This window comes from Pithys albifrons, chromosome 7, assembly GCF_047495875.1.
Source record: "Pithys albifrons albifrons isolate INPA30051 chromosome 7, PitAlb_v1, whole genome shotgun sequence".
Lineage (NCBI taxonomy): Eukaryota > Metazoa > Chordata > Aves > Passeriformes > Thamnophilidae > Pithys > Pithys albifrons.
The window spans coordinates 32148263-32163471 of NC_092464.1; the positions used below are offsets into that span (position 1 = coordinate 32148263).

General features: G+C 37.5%; 1 pseudogene; it reads left to right on the forward strand.

The window, feature by feature from the left end:
- The window catches only part of LOC139674642 (dynein axonemal heavy chain 11-like), a 102280-nt pseudogene that overhangs the window by 3070 nt on the left and 84001 nt on the right, over nt 1-15209 (forward strand).

Consider the following 15209-nt stretch of genomic DNA (forward strand, 5'->3'; position numbering starts at 1 on the left):
TTAAATATACCTTTGGGACGTTAGGGTCTTAACCTATGAAAATTGCTGTAGAATAGGGTTATCAGGGCTTTCAGTGCATAAGCAGTGAAGGCAGGGACTTCTGGTCCTGTCATGCCATGTCAAATAGCCTGGATGTCTTAAAGTCCTTATACACTGGACAATCCACACACCAGGTGGCTGTTATGATGTATAGCCTACACTTATAATAACTCATGAGAGGGAAAACCAACCAGAAAAAAAAAATTGCCTCTATCTAACCAAAAGATTATTAAGCACAGTATATTCTTAAATATCCTTGTTTCATAATCAACTATTTTAAAATTCTTTGCCTAGGTGTACCATTTCTAAAATGTGCAAACTCATTTCCAGTACAGATAATTGTCATCTTTATTACCTCAGAAAGATTTTTTTTGTACTGATCATGAACTGTCATGAATTTGAAAATTACTTCTCGTTTTTTATTCTTTGTGATATATTTAGGGCATTTGATTCACTTTTATAGAGTTACCACTGTTGTACAAGAGGATAGAGACATGTCAAATTTAAAAATGGTATATTTTTAGGTTGTGAATTTGTTTCCAGTTTTTATTTTAGTTGACTTTTTTGGTTGGTTTGGGGGTTTCTGTTTTGTTTTGTTTTGTGTATGTGTGTGATAATATTAACTAGTCTGTACTTATATTGAATTTCTGGGTGTGGCTTATAGCGTACATTCTCAAACCCTACCCAACTGGTAGCCCATTCGGGTACTGACAGCAGGATAGTTGCAACTCCAGAGAGATTTTTCAAATTGAGGGAAGGGCTGTGTGCCCACACTAAGGAAACTGTGGCCCAACACGAAGGGTATGTTGCATGCTGACATAAAGAGACTGTAGCCACAGCAACACAGAGCCAGCTGCTCTTACAGTAGCTGGTCCCACTGCTGGCTATTCCAAAATTAGCCATCTGGGATCTCTACATGAGCTGTAAGGACACATTTAAGATGTTGGCGTAGCCTTAAATTTAGAGAGCTGTAACTTCATGGTAGACCTCTTCAAAATTGACTGTTGGGGTACTCCAGTCATTGAAGGTGAGGTTCAAATTGTTTAAATTTACAAAATGGTTCAGAGTCCTTCTCTTTCTTTGTTTCCTGGGAAGGAGTGGGAGAGAGGCGAGTATTACACGGTCCTGAAAAAATGAGTAAAAGGGACTGCAATGTATATGTGTGATGGAAAAAGTTGTGCTTTCTGCATTGGTGGGGCTTAGAGGAGGATACAGGCTTGTTCTCTGTCCTTCATTCTAGGCTGAGTATCTGTTTCTCTTTTAACTTTGGTGTTGAAGGTGGTGTGAATATGTTGATAGGTTATCCAATTTCACCTTTGAGAAACAGAAAAGTGTTGCTAACATCAGGTCATCAGTAGAAGTTTGGTAGCCATTTTTTGCTTTCCATATTGCATTATGAAGGTAGAGTTTCAATGAATACAATAATACTTGGTGATGCAAATATTGCCATTTAAGAATAGGGAACAAAGTGGTGGAATACTGAAGATGAAATAGACAGACATTTCTCCCTTTTTTGTTGTTTCTTTTTTTCTTTAGTAGAACTCTTACACTGACCTAAAGCTACTGCAAGGCTACAAATGAATAAAAATGTAATTTTACTCTGTATGTTAAGTGACTGGGGTTTTTAATAAAAAATGCCCCTTAATTTTATTTCCTGTGCTAACATGACCAATTAAAGTATTTTTGCAGCACTGTTAATGGCTGAAGACTTCAGGCTATCAAGTCAGTTTTGGTAATTGCTGGGTCGCTGAAACAAGGAGACAAGAACAGACCTGAGGATCAGCTAAAATGTTCACTTAAAACCATCTAAGGGTAGGAGATGATGATGTTTCACCTTTGGATGAAAACATAATCTTAAAAAGGGAGTGATTTAATGCTCCTTCAATATATTATTTATTGTTCTTTTCCAGAAAAATGTGAATCTAAAGAGACTTCAATTTGCCTAAAAGACTGAGAGATAATATCCCAGTTTTCACAGGCTGATCAGTGACCTGTTTCCAGCTCTGGATGTTCCTAGGAAGACGAACCTACAGTTTGAATAGATGAGTAAGAAATCTACCCTGAAGCTTCACTTGAAGCCTGAAGACAGCTTTGATTTCGAAGTAAAATAATTCATTGTCTTTAATTACTCCCCTTAAGAGTTTCAATCAAAATAAGAGAAAATGTGTTGCAATTGCAAATGAAGGTTATTTTTGAGTATGTTACAGTATTGATGAAGTCTCCCTCAATGTCTCAGTATTTCAAATGCATTGTCATGACAGTAATGCTCCTCAGTGTGATAAATATGCCCATAAGGAAATGTGTATCCTATTCAAAAAAGCTCTCTGTAGTGAGAATCTACAGTGACAAACATGTTTGTTTGTGCACAGTACCAAGCATTTGTACTTGGTAGAAAATTCATTGTTGGTTAATTATTTATCATGAGGTAAGAAGAGCAAGGAAGCAAAAACATATAAATAAGAAGGTGTGGATCTGGAATGTGTGTGGCTGCATATGACTTTTAGTGTTCTCTGGTATTTATGTATAATATAATGCATATTGTGCTATACACATTAAAAACACATGTACCTGTATATATGCAAGTATACTCATAAGAATTAGTTGCCTATATGCTACATTTAAATATTAATTTTAATTTTAATTACAGACAGAAGGACCAAGTTAGACTTAGAAACACTGCTTAGTATAGAGACCAAGTATAAGTGTGCTTATTATCCAGACCACTAAGAGCATATATTTCCACCTTTCTTCAAGGAACATTCACATCTGCTGTATGCAATAGCACACTCCTTACCTTTATTAAGGTGTGTTGGAAACAGAAATAACCAGGCTGGATAAATGTAGCTGATCTCAGGATTTATAAAGGAATTTATGCTCTTTCCTATCTTGTTCCATTATCCTGATTGAAGAGTGAAAGACAATAAACTATGCTTTGGGATATTTTGAACTTTACAGTCAGCCTTCTATAGAGTATTATGTTTCCTACTAACTGCATGAATCAGAAACTAACCACTGAGGAACACGAATTTGTTCCTGTTGGATTTTGTAAAATCAGTGTAAATGCTCTTCACTAGGGCAGAAATCCACAAGAGCAAAGCTATTTCCATTCTGTGACTCATAGAACTATTTTTTTGCAAGCAATATATTGCTTTAGTAGTCTGACCTTATATTTTGCTGAATTATAGCTGCACAAAAGTGTGGAATTCACTCTGCTGAAGTGATGCAAAATTGTGATATTGTGAATAATTGTTCTGTATCTCTGCGTTGGCACAGCCCTACTGTCTGGCAGAATAGGATTTGTTCTCACTTGTTGAGGTAACTACTCTCATTACCTTGTGCCAATTCTCTTATTTTCTGGAAGACAAACATGTTGCTTGGTGCAACATCAGCTCAGCTGAGGCAGATCTGCCAAGAAGGTGTAAGTTCATTTTTTTCCTGTTAAAGGGAATAGGAATGTAGAGTGGGAGGTATTTTTTTTTTAATAATCATGTCTGTGACAAGAACTACAACAGGAGAGGAAAGGTGTTCACTATGTGAACCTTCTGTGTGGTAGGCTGTTCAGCTGGAGGAGCTACTGGCAGCACGTCACTCCGTGTTTGCTGTTGGAAGTGCAGGGACTGGAAAGAGTAATGTACCTGCCTACTTATGCAGCATGTTTTCACAGAATCACAGACTATTCTGAGTTAGAAGGGACCCACAAGGATCATTGAGTCTAACTCTTAAGTCAATGGCCCACATAGGGGATTGAACCCATGACCTTGGCTTTGTTACAACCAAGTTTTAACCAACTGAGCTGATTTCTATTTCATATTGTAAAGAAATTGCTTTGGTGCTCACAGAAAACATTCTGCATGTTGCCGTTGCCTTAAGCTGCAGTGTAATAGCATGCTGTTCAGGCCATTCAGTCTGACACATGATGGGCAATAGAAAGCTCAAATGTTACAAGCAAATTCTGCATTTTATGTGTTGTTTGCAAGTCCTGAAGGACAGTTAATAGTGGTCTGAGGTAATGAGCATTCAGTTCGACAGACAAAGTAATACTTTGTTCTGGAAGAAGAAGCAGGATGTTTTAATTAGGCTTCTAGACAGAGATCATGGAATTTATTGCCAAAACACTAGGCAAATAATTCTAATACATAATGCTTGCCTATTTCTGCTATTAAATGTTGGCAGCTGCATAGATTTTCTTCTCCATTTAACACTTTCTATTATAATTAACTGCAGAGTACAGCCATTTCAGAATGGGAGAATCCTTTCCTGTCTTTAGGCTTAATAGAAATTTGGGAATAAACTAGCACGGAGGTAAGAGTTAATCAAGGTGAATAAATGGCTGAGCGCGGTGATTTGCACTCACGGATCCAGTTCAGGAAAAAGTCCTGTTCTATCAAGACAGTGTCACTAGCATGTACCCTGATTCTCTTCTTCAGGTGTTGAAAGTTCTGCGCCACACGTATGTGAACATAAAAGAAATACCTTTTTGGTATGATCTTAACCCAAAAGTTCTGACAGCTGATGAACCGTTTGGCTTTATACACCATGAAACCTGAGAATGGAAAGATGGCAAGTAGCACATGTGTACTTACTAGAACCAGTTCGTGGAGGCATTGTTCTCCATCCAGAATGGACAATGCCAGAATTCAGTGAAGGTGTTAGAGACAGAATTCTTGCATTTTTCTGAGTTTTGATGCAATGAGGTGTGGGTGAATACCACTGGTCGTTCTGGAAAGACTAGAGGGCAGAGCAGGATGCTAGTACATGGAAACATATTAGCCTGAAAAATTATGATTCAGCTGCTTTAAAGGGTGAGTTATTTTCTCCACAGACTCAGGAAACCTCCAATATCTCACCCTTCTCATTAAGACAAATGACACTCTTCTGTAATCAAACCAGAAAGCGGCCATTATTATATAAAATACAGTCATTTTGTTGTATCAAGTGTTCACTGAAGTATTTTGTTACACTGAATAACCGTCTAATAAAACAAGCCAAGGAAAGAAGTGTAGTTTTGATGCTACAAAAGCTTCTTGTTTCAGTGATGCGTCAAGTCCACTGAAGTTTTAGTTGCAGTGCAGTGTTGTTATTTCAGCATTAAACTGATAAGATTGTACTGAAATATAATTTGCAGGTCTCCTGTCATCTTTTTGAGAGAGCAAGCCAATGTTACCCACGAGGGGCCAAAAAGGTTAGTTTCAAATAGGAATATAGATCCTGTGTGGACTGAGGCACTCAACGCTGTTATGGATGTTAACAAGGATGTAAGAAACTGAGAAACAATTACAGTGGCTTCCCCTGTACCTGTTCTCCCATTTTCTTTTTTCTTTATTTTTCTGGAGATAAAGTGCATTCTCTTTTTCTTTCATTCTTAGAATTTCTTTGACTTTCACTAGCGCTAAATAATATTTTAGCACCTAATTAACACTGTCTTGCCTACTTGGTACAAAATAAAAAAAGAGACTTGGAGTAGCCTACATATACTGTAAAGTTGATTATGCCTCTTAGAATATGAATTATTGTAATTTGAGATGTCAGTCATAAGATTATTGAAACTGGTATTTGAAAAGCCTCTTAGTAAAATATATTGAAAATTTCATGACTGAAGTCCTCACATCACTATACTACAGAAGCATAGTGATAGGAAATCTAAATAAGTCAGTTTAAGAACAATAGCATCTAGTCTCTTTATTCACTTCTTATTAATTATACAGCTAAACCAGCTTTGTGGGCTGGCTGGCTGAAATGCTGTAATGTGATGAAATCCAAATCTAAAATCTGAACATAACCTTAGGAAAATGATGGGATTGTAGTCCATTCGCTTAAGCTTTCCTGTTTTAGGAACTTAAACCCTAGTGACATGGTCTCTGATTCCTCAGCAAGGTGCCTGTTGGGGCGAGCCAGATAGCCTAACTTTAGCCAAGCAACAGAGTGTATGTTTTTCAAGAGAAATTTTGGACCCTAAGTTTAGGGTCCTACCCTGTTTCATTTTCTGATTATTTCTTTTGATGCTGAGAGAGATTTTTGCCTCCTCAGTTTTTAGCTGATTTATACTGAGAAATGTAGATATAAAGAAGGCATTCTAGGGCATTACCCTTAGAGATATTTTTTTGTTGTTGTGATGCTACAAAAGTTTGAAAAGTTCTAAAACTCTGAAAATTATTTGTCAATGTTTTGCTTACTTGGTTTCTTAAGAAATATCTAGTCAAATTTGCCTGTTAAAGACTAAGAAAAATGGAAATGGATTTACTGCTGGTTAAAGTAGATGAAGGCTGTGTGAAGGAACAGATTATGCATGTGTCATTCTTAGGTAAAGGAGCACCTTGCATAAACTGATGAATCAGAAGCAACATATTGTGGGAGAATAGGAAGATCATTTTGTTCATTTTAAGACCTGTTGTGCTGCCAGTCTGCAGAGACTTGCTGTTGTGTAGCCGTACTCAGGAAGATCTTGTCTGAAGCAAGTCATCTGTGTGGTCTCCCATGTGTACATAAATGTACATTTAAACTGAGTTTAGAAGTTTTAGGAAATACTGTATTTAGGCTGGATGTGTGGAGGGTTAGCCTTTGTGAACAACCAAACACCAGCTCAGCCACTCACTCTGTCTCCCTCCTCAGCAGAGTAGGGATGAAATAGGGTGAAAAAGCTTGTGGATTGAGATAAAGGCAGGAAGATTGCTAAGCAGTAACTCTCATGGGCAAAACAGACTTGATTTTGGGAAAACTAATTTATTTTGTGGCCACTTAAAATGCATTCAGGTAGTGAGAAGAAACGATGAACATTAAAACAAAATCTATCCCCTCAAGCTCAGCCTCACTCCTTTACTCCTGACTCTTACTCCCCATACTCTAAGCGGTGCAGGTGGGTGCAGGGATATGGTCTGTACACTGGGGTTCTTATCTGCCACTTTTTCCTTCTCACACTTTAATTTACCCTTGTTCTGGCATGGGCTCTTCATGGGGTACAGTCCTTCAGGACATACTCACGTGCTGCAGTATGGGGTCCTCAAGGGACTGCAGTGTGGGTATTCATTCCAGCAGTACAGACCTCCTCCTTCTCCTCTTTCTCCTCCATGCCTGACCTTGGTGTTTTGCTGTTTCTCAGTCTCTCTGCCTTCTTGAATATGTTTTCCCTGAGGCAGCACCAGCTTGGCTGAGGCAATCAGCAGTGTCCTGCAGTGGATCTGTTGGAGCTGGGTGGAACCAGCCATGTCCAGCACAGGGCAGCACCCATCGTCTCCTGACAGGCCACTCTGCAGCTCCCCCACTGCCAACACCTTGACACCTGAACTCAATCCAGGATGTCATCAGAAAGTGACCTGTCCTTAGCCCCTAAACAGCTGGAACGCCATGATATTATTTTGATGTTCTTGGTTATTTAATCCCAGTCTATGTGTATATGCATTTTCAAGTTAAATTTTTTGTAAGTCTATTTTTCATATGTGCTTCACATGAATGTCTAGATATGGGAAATGTAATAATTAATGCTTTCAAACCACCAAGCTGAATCCAACTGCTGGTAGCTTAAGGAGATGAAAGCAGTGAAGTTTCTGTCCCAGGTCAAAGTGTTGAATTATTACCTTGATCCAGAGATTAGGAAGTTCCTGCCCTGGGTGCATATGATCCTGAGTCCTGATGTGTATCCAGATGCACTCCTGCAGGTACAGTGCACACCTGTGACCATACAATGAGCATTGCCAGATGGAGAAGTATTGTAGGGTTCTCATCATCATTTCTGACATCAACTTAGATGTCCAGAAAGTAACACTGACTAGATGTGTTTGGATAAATCCCTGTTATTTGGGGCACATGTCTTTAGCTGAGTGTTGAAAATTAGCAACAAAGTTATGCTTTTATTGATTTTTAAGCACTTCTGAAAAAGCTTAACCACGTTAAGCTTATTAGTGTTTTATACCTTTTTTCCATAGTCAGAAAAATTCATTCTACAAGTCCATTTAACTATTGACAATAATGCCCAGAGCAAGTGTACACCACAAATTTTTCTGTTTTCAGCTTTATGCACAGGTAATTTTTTGCCAGCTAAATTAGGTTCATGCTAAGAAGTGTATGAGATCTAGGAGAAGTGAATCACTTTATCACCTTTCCACTATACTCTTGAACAGCTTACAAGTTAGTTACATTTGTGGAATACAAATTGTAGAAGTTATGATAATGTGATATATACCTGTCAGTGGAGAAATAGGAAGCATGAGCTATTAGTTCTAATTACCTCAGTTTAAAGGTTTGCTTATATTTGCTCTTTTTAAAGTATGTTCTGCAAATTATATTCTCAATTGCTTTGTGGTGTTTTGATTGCATTAACTTGCAGATCCTTTTAATGCTTGCACAAGTAGGAATTTTCCTGGGGAATTAGAAGTCTATGGGCACAGAAACATGGAGCTGATGATCAAAAGACATTATCCATTATCAACTCTTCCGTAACAAGTTCTTTTTGAGGGTTAATATTTGGTAAAAGGGTGGTCCTCTGGTGTAAAGGAGAGCACTCTGAACTCTGAATCCCAAGGACCTGAGTTCGAGTCTCAGTGGGGACCATCCTCTGGCAGTTCAATGCCTCCCTGCCATCCGATCCTGTCAGATCTCGGATGCTCAGCAGAGTCTGCCCTGGTTAGTACCGGGTGCTGTGACAGTCCCGAGGACTTCCCTGTCACTGTCCAAGCTTGCTCGGCCATGGCAAATGGGCCTTAGGACTTAAATGGTGGGGTCAGTTCTGTGCATGCTGTGCCTCACCTAAAAAATCCACTGTGCAGGCTGGAAGGGCACACCCACGTGGGTAGAGCCTTTCCCAAATCTTTGTTTGTGAAGTCTGGCCATACATACATACATTTGGTAAAAAACCACAGAGCTTGAAAAAGAAAGATGTATCAGGCAATGAAGCTTGTAGATGCTCACAGTAGGTTAAACTACTTATTGCCAACTCTTTGCTTAAACAGTTCTACATATAGTGAAAGCCAGGCCAAAATTAAATTGAAATAATTGAGAAATTAAACCAACTACCTCTTGCATCAGCCTTTGCTTCTCTACCAGTTATAGGGAGACGTGTTCTGTAAACGCTGAGATGGAACTAGTCCATTTCAACTGCAATCTGATTTCAAAAGCTTCCTACTAGAAGAAATTGAATGAAAATTTTCAAGTAGAAATGCTGTGTAAAACGTAATCCAGTAGAACAATTTCTTATATTAACTGTGTTTGAGAATGAGAGAATGGTGTACCCTGTTTCATCACTCTTTAGAATTTAGTCCTAGCCAGAGAGAGAGAGAGAAATTACTGTTTGCTTTTAAAATGAAACAGTGATGTGTACATGTTTGATGGGGTTTTTGCCTTTTCAATTTTAGGCAGTCTTTGTACATGTATCCGAGATTACACATCTCCAATACTGTATTGGTTTACTCATAACAAAAGGCAAACTAGTCTTGCTTGTTGCCAGTGCTGGAGTAGGAAAAACAGCGTTTGCAGACAATAGGCTTGGTGATCTCTCTGAAGACCAATGTCCCTCTCAACTACCACATGACATCAGCTGTGCTCCAGAGTAAGTTCCATACAGATGTCAGAAACTTATCTTCTCTCAACAGCAAAAGTATTCTACAGTTATTACAGTCTCATCACAGCCATTGGCCACTGCTGTTGTCTGGGCCTTGGCAAGTTCATTGCTTTGCAAACTGGAAAACTTTGAAAGTTGTAGCAGGCAAGAGAAAAGGAGGAGGTTCAAATTGTTTGGTGCAAGCTGAAACTGACACTGTGCTCCCACAAGTTGCTCTCTCATTGTGGACTAGAGAAAATTTGATTTTGCCTGTGTTCATAAAAGCCTTCAACCAGCTTTGACTAGCCTGGGTGTCTCTGCATGGTACAGATGTGCCAAGAACTTGGACTTGCTTTTGCTAGGCACCATGCAACACCCAAGGAGGGTCAGCCCCTGACTAATGACCTTTGGAGTCTCCATAAGTGAGATGGATGCAGATCAAAGGAATACTAATATAATGCACAAGTAGAGGGGGCTGTATATTGGCCAAAATTGTTTTACTGTTGGTAGATTTTAAAACAAGAGGAGTCAGACAGTCAGAGCAAAATAGGCTTATAAATGATCTGTGTCTCTTGCTCTTTACAAACAACACAATCAAGGGGGAGCCCGGCTGTCAGTGGATATGCCCTCTTTGCTTTCTTTTTTTTAAAAAACCCTTCCGGTAACTTGAACTGATACAACTATACAGAAAAAGTTATGTCCCCTGTTCACTGTACAGCTTTTCATGCTAGAGAAATAAGTTAATGCACTGGTTTATCCTCTCATGTGTCTGGGAGAAGATACCGAGAATGATTTTTCACTTTTATAAACTTTCCAAAATTTTAGAATTCTTCAGATAAAATCTTTAGAAGCATTTATATTTGCTTGATATGTAATTTAATGGTTTTTGCAATTGCCTAATTTTCAGCCAATCTACATTGCTGCTAATAGAGCAAACTTTCACCAAGTTTAAAAAAATGGGTATAAATTCAAAAATTTTAATTGAATAAGTTTTTACCCTGTTTTTCCTTTCTTGTCTTGTGTTAATTTCTTCTGTACTCAGATCAGATAAGCAAAGACCATTTTCAGTCTACTTTGTACCTTCGTTTATTCTTTGAAGTGTTTCCAAATTCACATTAACGTAGAAACCTGCATTAACAGAAATTTAATCTCCCTTTTGCCCTTCAAAATGAAGGGAGAGCTTAGGAGAAAAGAAATCTGGTGTGCATCAGAGTGAGATTATGAGCTGTTGTAAACTGTCATAGCTCCTTTAGTGGGGAATCAGCTTAAAAAGGCTTTCAGAAATTCCTCTGATCAGAGAGGGATTGTTCAGCTAATGATACCATTCCAGTAGCAACCATGACTATGGCACTAGAGTACAAAAGCATATGTTCCATTGCAAACAGAAGCTGATGAAAGGAGTTCCTGGGCAGCAAAGGTTGTGTATTCTTCTTGTAGAAAACTTCTTAAATCAACTAAAGTCAGCATTACAAGGGCTTGCTCTGCAAGTGTATCACACCCACCAACTGTCTTGTGGCATAAAATTTGAGAGTTTACGAACCTTTAAGGATTTGCTGTGAAATTTTAGTAGTATTCCTTTGTATTTTAAGTCAGTGCTTTAAAACTGACTTTAAATCTACTGCTCCTTCTAAAAAGATTTAAGACATGAACAAGGAAGTGGACTTCTCTGGTTGGTTTCAGCTCTTCTTCTGTCTGCTGCTCTTCAGCCAAGCTCCTCTTTTAAAATGCTTTGCTAGCAAGTCCCTCCACTAATCGCATTGAGTGAAGAACTGTGTGACAATCCAGAAACAAGTATATTGTGTTTGCTTTCTGTTGTGTTTACTACATTTTTTTGAGCTGTGACAGAATGATTTTGTGCTCTCATGTACAGCTCAAAATGACTGCCTCTTTTGTTATTTTTGTGTATGTGTGTACCAATGTTTCTTCCTGTAAAATTCATTGAAGTGATACACCGATATGCCTTCATATGTCTTAGGCGATCACTCCAAGCAATTCTTTGGAACAGTCAAATTGTGAATTGTTTTTCTAATGGAAAGAGTCATTCATAGCACATTGCACAAATGAGCAATTTCAATTAAGTCTCAGTTCATAAATAAGTGATGAGAGCTGAACTTGAAGCACAGTTATTCACTCCATTGCCATGTTCTTTCCATAATTTAGAGGTTAAAAGACTTTTCTTATAGAACATACCACTTTTAATCTGCAGTCTTTTCTGTCAGTTCCCATCTTATCTGTATCCACATAACATTTTTTGAGGTGTGTGCTAGAGTGGGTGAGATTAACATGTACTGTAGGGTTTTATTTAGCTTTTCCCCGGGCATATGACTCACCTGCTCTGCCTCTAGAACAGCAAAATATTTTAAAATGTTACTTGACGGAGGCATGTTCTGATGCAAACTAATATTGGTACATTTAAGACTGGGGTTTTCAATAATATTAAAATCTGGAACACTGGCACAGAGAACAAAAATATGCAAATATTCATAGATTATAATTGAGGACACTATTTAAAATTTAGATAAGGTTAAGGATCTTTGTTGTATTGGCTGGTCAAAATCACTGTTGAGGTTTGCAGATGATTAAATTCACTGAAAAATCTAAGATGACAACACAATAATTCTGTATTCCTAATTTCCCTAATGGAAACTGCTTGCAGTGATGTATTTGTTTATACCGCTTTGTCTAAGAATCCAAAAAGTCTGCTGTAAGTCAGGATTATGACCGTGCTGTGACATACAGCCTTCAGCTGTCACTGTGCAAGTGTAGTTTCCATTTTCTACAAGCTCTGGTGACCATGTTGCCCAGTTTTTAAAGAAACAAGACAAGTTCAAAACCATATACTTATATTTTGCTCTTTTACTTTTGTTTTCCCCTAATCCAAAGTATTTTAATATACAGCCCAATCCAATGGAAAAAAAAGAAACATCTCTAGTCTTCATTTTTTCCTATTCAATTTCTTATACATGGAACTGCTACTCCTTTTTCTTCTTTTCTTCCTCACAGTCCTTTCTTGTTGACAAATATTAAAGTCTTTAAAAATGCGGCTTTAACCATCTCAAAATCAGTATCAGGTGTATCCCAAATTCATGATATTACTGACTAGGCAAAACAAAAAACCTGGGTTAGATTCACAGAATTTTTGAGAAATCTTTCTCCTCTTGCCAAGCAGGATTGTCTGCATGAAATTCTCTTTTGTGCTGTAAGAATTTGAACAACTTTATTCCCTAAATAGTTCACAATCCCATTAGGTTCAAAACCCATCTCTGAATGAGGCAGACAAAACTTTAGAATTTAGGTTGCTCACTGAATATAAGAACTCCAGTCACTGGGACATGCTGAAAAGTTTTCTTTGAAGTCTACCAATTATAGTGGTGTCATTTTGTGCAAAAAAAATGTGTGGTCATTTAAACAACAAATATAGGACGTGGGAAAGAAGAGTGTTAATTTTCCAGTCTTGCTGTAATAAATTGCTAGTGATTTCTGCAGGTTCTTGTTTCCATGTACAAAATCATAGCAGAGCAATTAGAAATCCAGCCTTCATGGATGATGAATTCCTCCTTATGTATCTGTGGAATGCTTCATTAAGTGGCAAAAGCTGAGGATCACATCATACTGAAATGCAGTAACATATTAATGCTTAATAAAAGTTGTTTATTTCTGTGTTTTCAAGATGACTTAACAGCTTTCTGTAGTTATTCTTTCCCTTACACATCTAAGAAAAGCAGTGCAGCCAGACAAAAACTGCATAAACTCAATATTTATGTCTGAAGATTTTACAGTTCTGATGAATACCTAAGAGTTTTTGAATTAATTTGTTCACTGTTGTAATAAGTTTATTACCTGATGGTCTGCATTCAGGATCAGATAAGAACCTCATTTTGAATAACAGGCTTAAATTTAATGCAATCAGCTTAATTTTCCTTAATATGGGAGATGCTGCACAAGATTCCTGATGAAATGTCCTAATCAAATGAGTTTTATAATTCATATTTTTGTAATTTATATATTTTGGCAAAGTTCTTATTTAATCCTTCCCAGAAGAAGGAGAAAATTACCTGCTCACGGATGAACTTTCTGAGTGTCAGGATACCAGGGGATTTCACATTCAAAGCATTTCAGTTTCAGAGAATGCAGATGGATAATGCAATGACATTTTCAAAAGCTGTGAAGTAATCAATCAACTAAATGAACAAGATTCTTCTGGAATTCAGAACCCCATGGTGATGCTTTCTCAAAGACAGTCTCTGAGTTTCACTGATGATCAAGGACTTCAGTGGTTCAGAAAACAACTTGTAGGTGATGAAATGTTTCAAAAATTTTAGCCAGCATGATTTTGAATCCTTGATTTTGTTTATTTTCAGTATTGCTTCATATGCTAAAAATTTTTTAATGCATGTTGTATTTCAGAGACATTTGGAAAAAAAGCTGGAGAAAAAACTAGTAATAACTATGGCCCAGTAGGAGGTGAGAAACTTCCCTATCTTGTTGATTGTTTGAATATCCCTGGATAGGATAGATATGGAACAATCCAATCTCATGTGCTGATTCAGCAGCAAATAGATTATGGACCAGATTTACTTCTTACTTAATGTTACATTTTTTGTATTGTGGTCCATGATAGGATCCCTAAACCACACAGAAACAGAAAGCTTCAAGATGAATCGATTACAGAGAAAAGCATATGCTCCCTGGAGGTTATAAACGGTTTTAGAAAAGAGAAGCAGAAAGTAAAGGGCCTATGGAGAGTTTTGGAAGGAAAATATCCTTCAGCTATTCTTTATGGAGCTGCTGGATGTTGACCCCATTGATTGACTCATTGAGAACAAGGATATCTGAGATACAGAAACTGACTCATTAAATTCCAGTTTACTAGATGTTTAGCCTATACCACCTTCTGTGTTTTGTTCACCTTGTAGAGACAACAGACAAAATCCAAGAAACCTAATGATGCTGGTCCAAATGAATGGACTTTCTCTGCCATGAGAAGAAAAACACAGAAGATGGCCACTGAAGGATAATTCACTTGATCTGGGCAACTAGGGTAATTCCCTTCTTACTTTCCAACTGACAATTTAATTTTTTTTTATTTAAAATATATTAGTATCCTTCCACCAGAATCTGTGTAAAAGTAAATTTTCCAGTTTAAAAATCAACTTATTTTATTTCATTCTGTTACAGGAGGACCAATATTTTGTGTAAATATTTCTTTGTTATCATAAGTGCATATTAGATTCGTGTTCATTTACAAGCACATCATTTTTATGTGACATGAAGAAAATACGAGGCTTATAAAGAATACATTGTGAATGATCTGGTAAGTAAAGAAGTAATCAGACATTTAAAAAGTGAGTTAAACACACATTGCTGTCTGTGTATTGTCAAAAGGAGGTGCACAGACAGGCATTCCACACACAAACCCAGCCATACTGCAGTGGTATTAGGAGGCTGAGTCTATCTAGTCACTTCTCAGGTCTTTCACTGTGTGTTCAAGGATTTTATCCACACCCTTAAAACTTTCCATGGAAGGTTCTTCTTTTCACTGCCATGTACACTGTGTTCTAACTGTAATTGTGACAAAGTAAGGCAATAACGTTTGTGCTGTTCTTGCATCTTTTAATGCAAATGAATTTTATAAACTTTT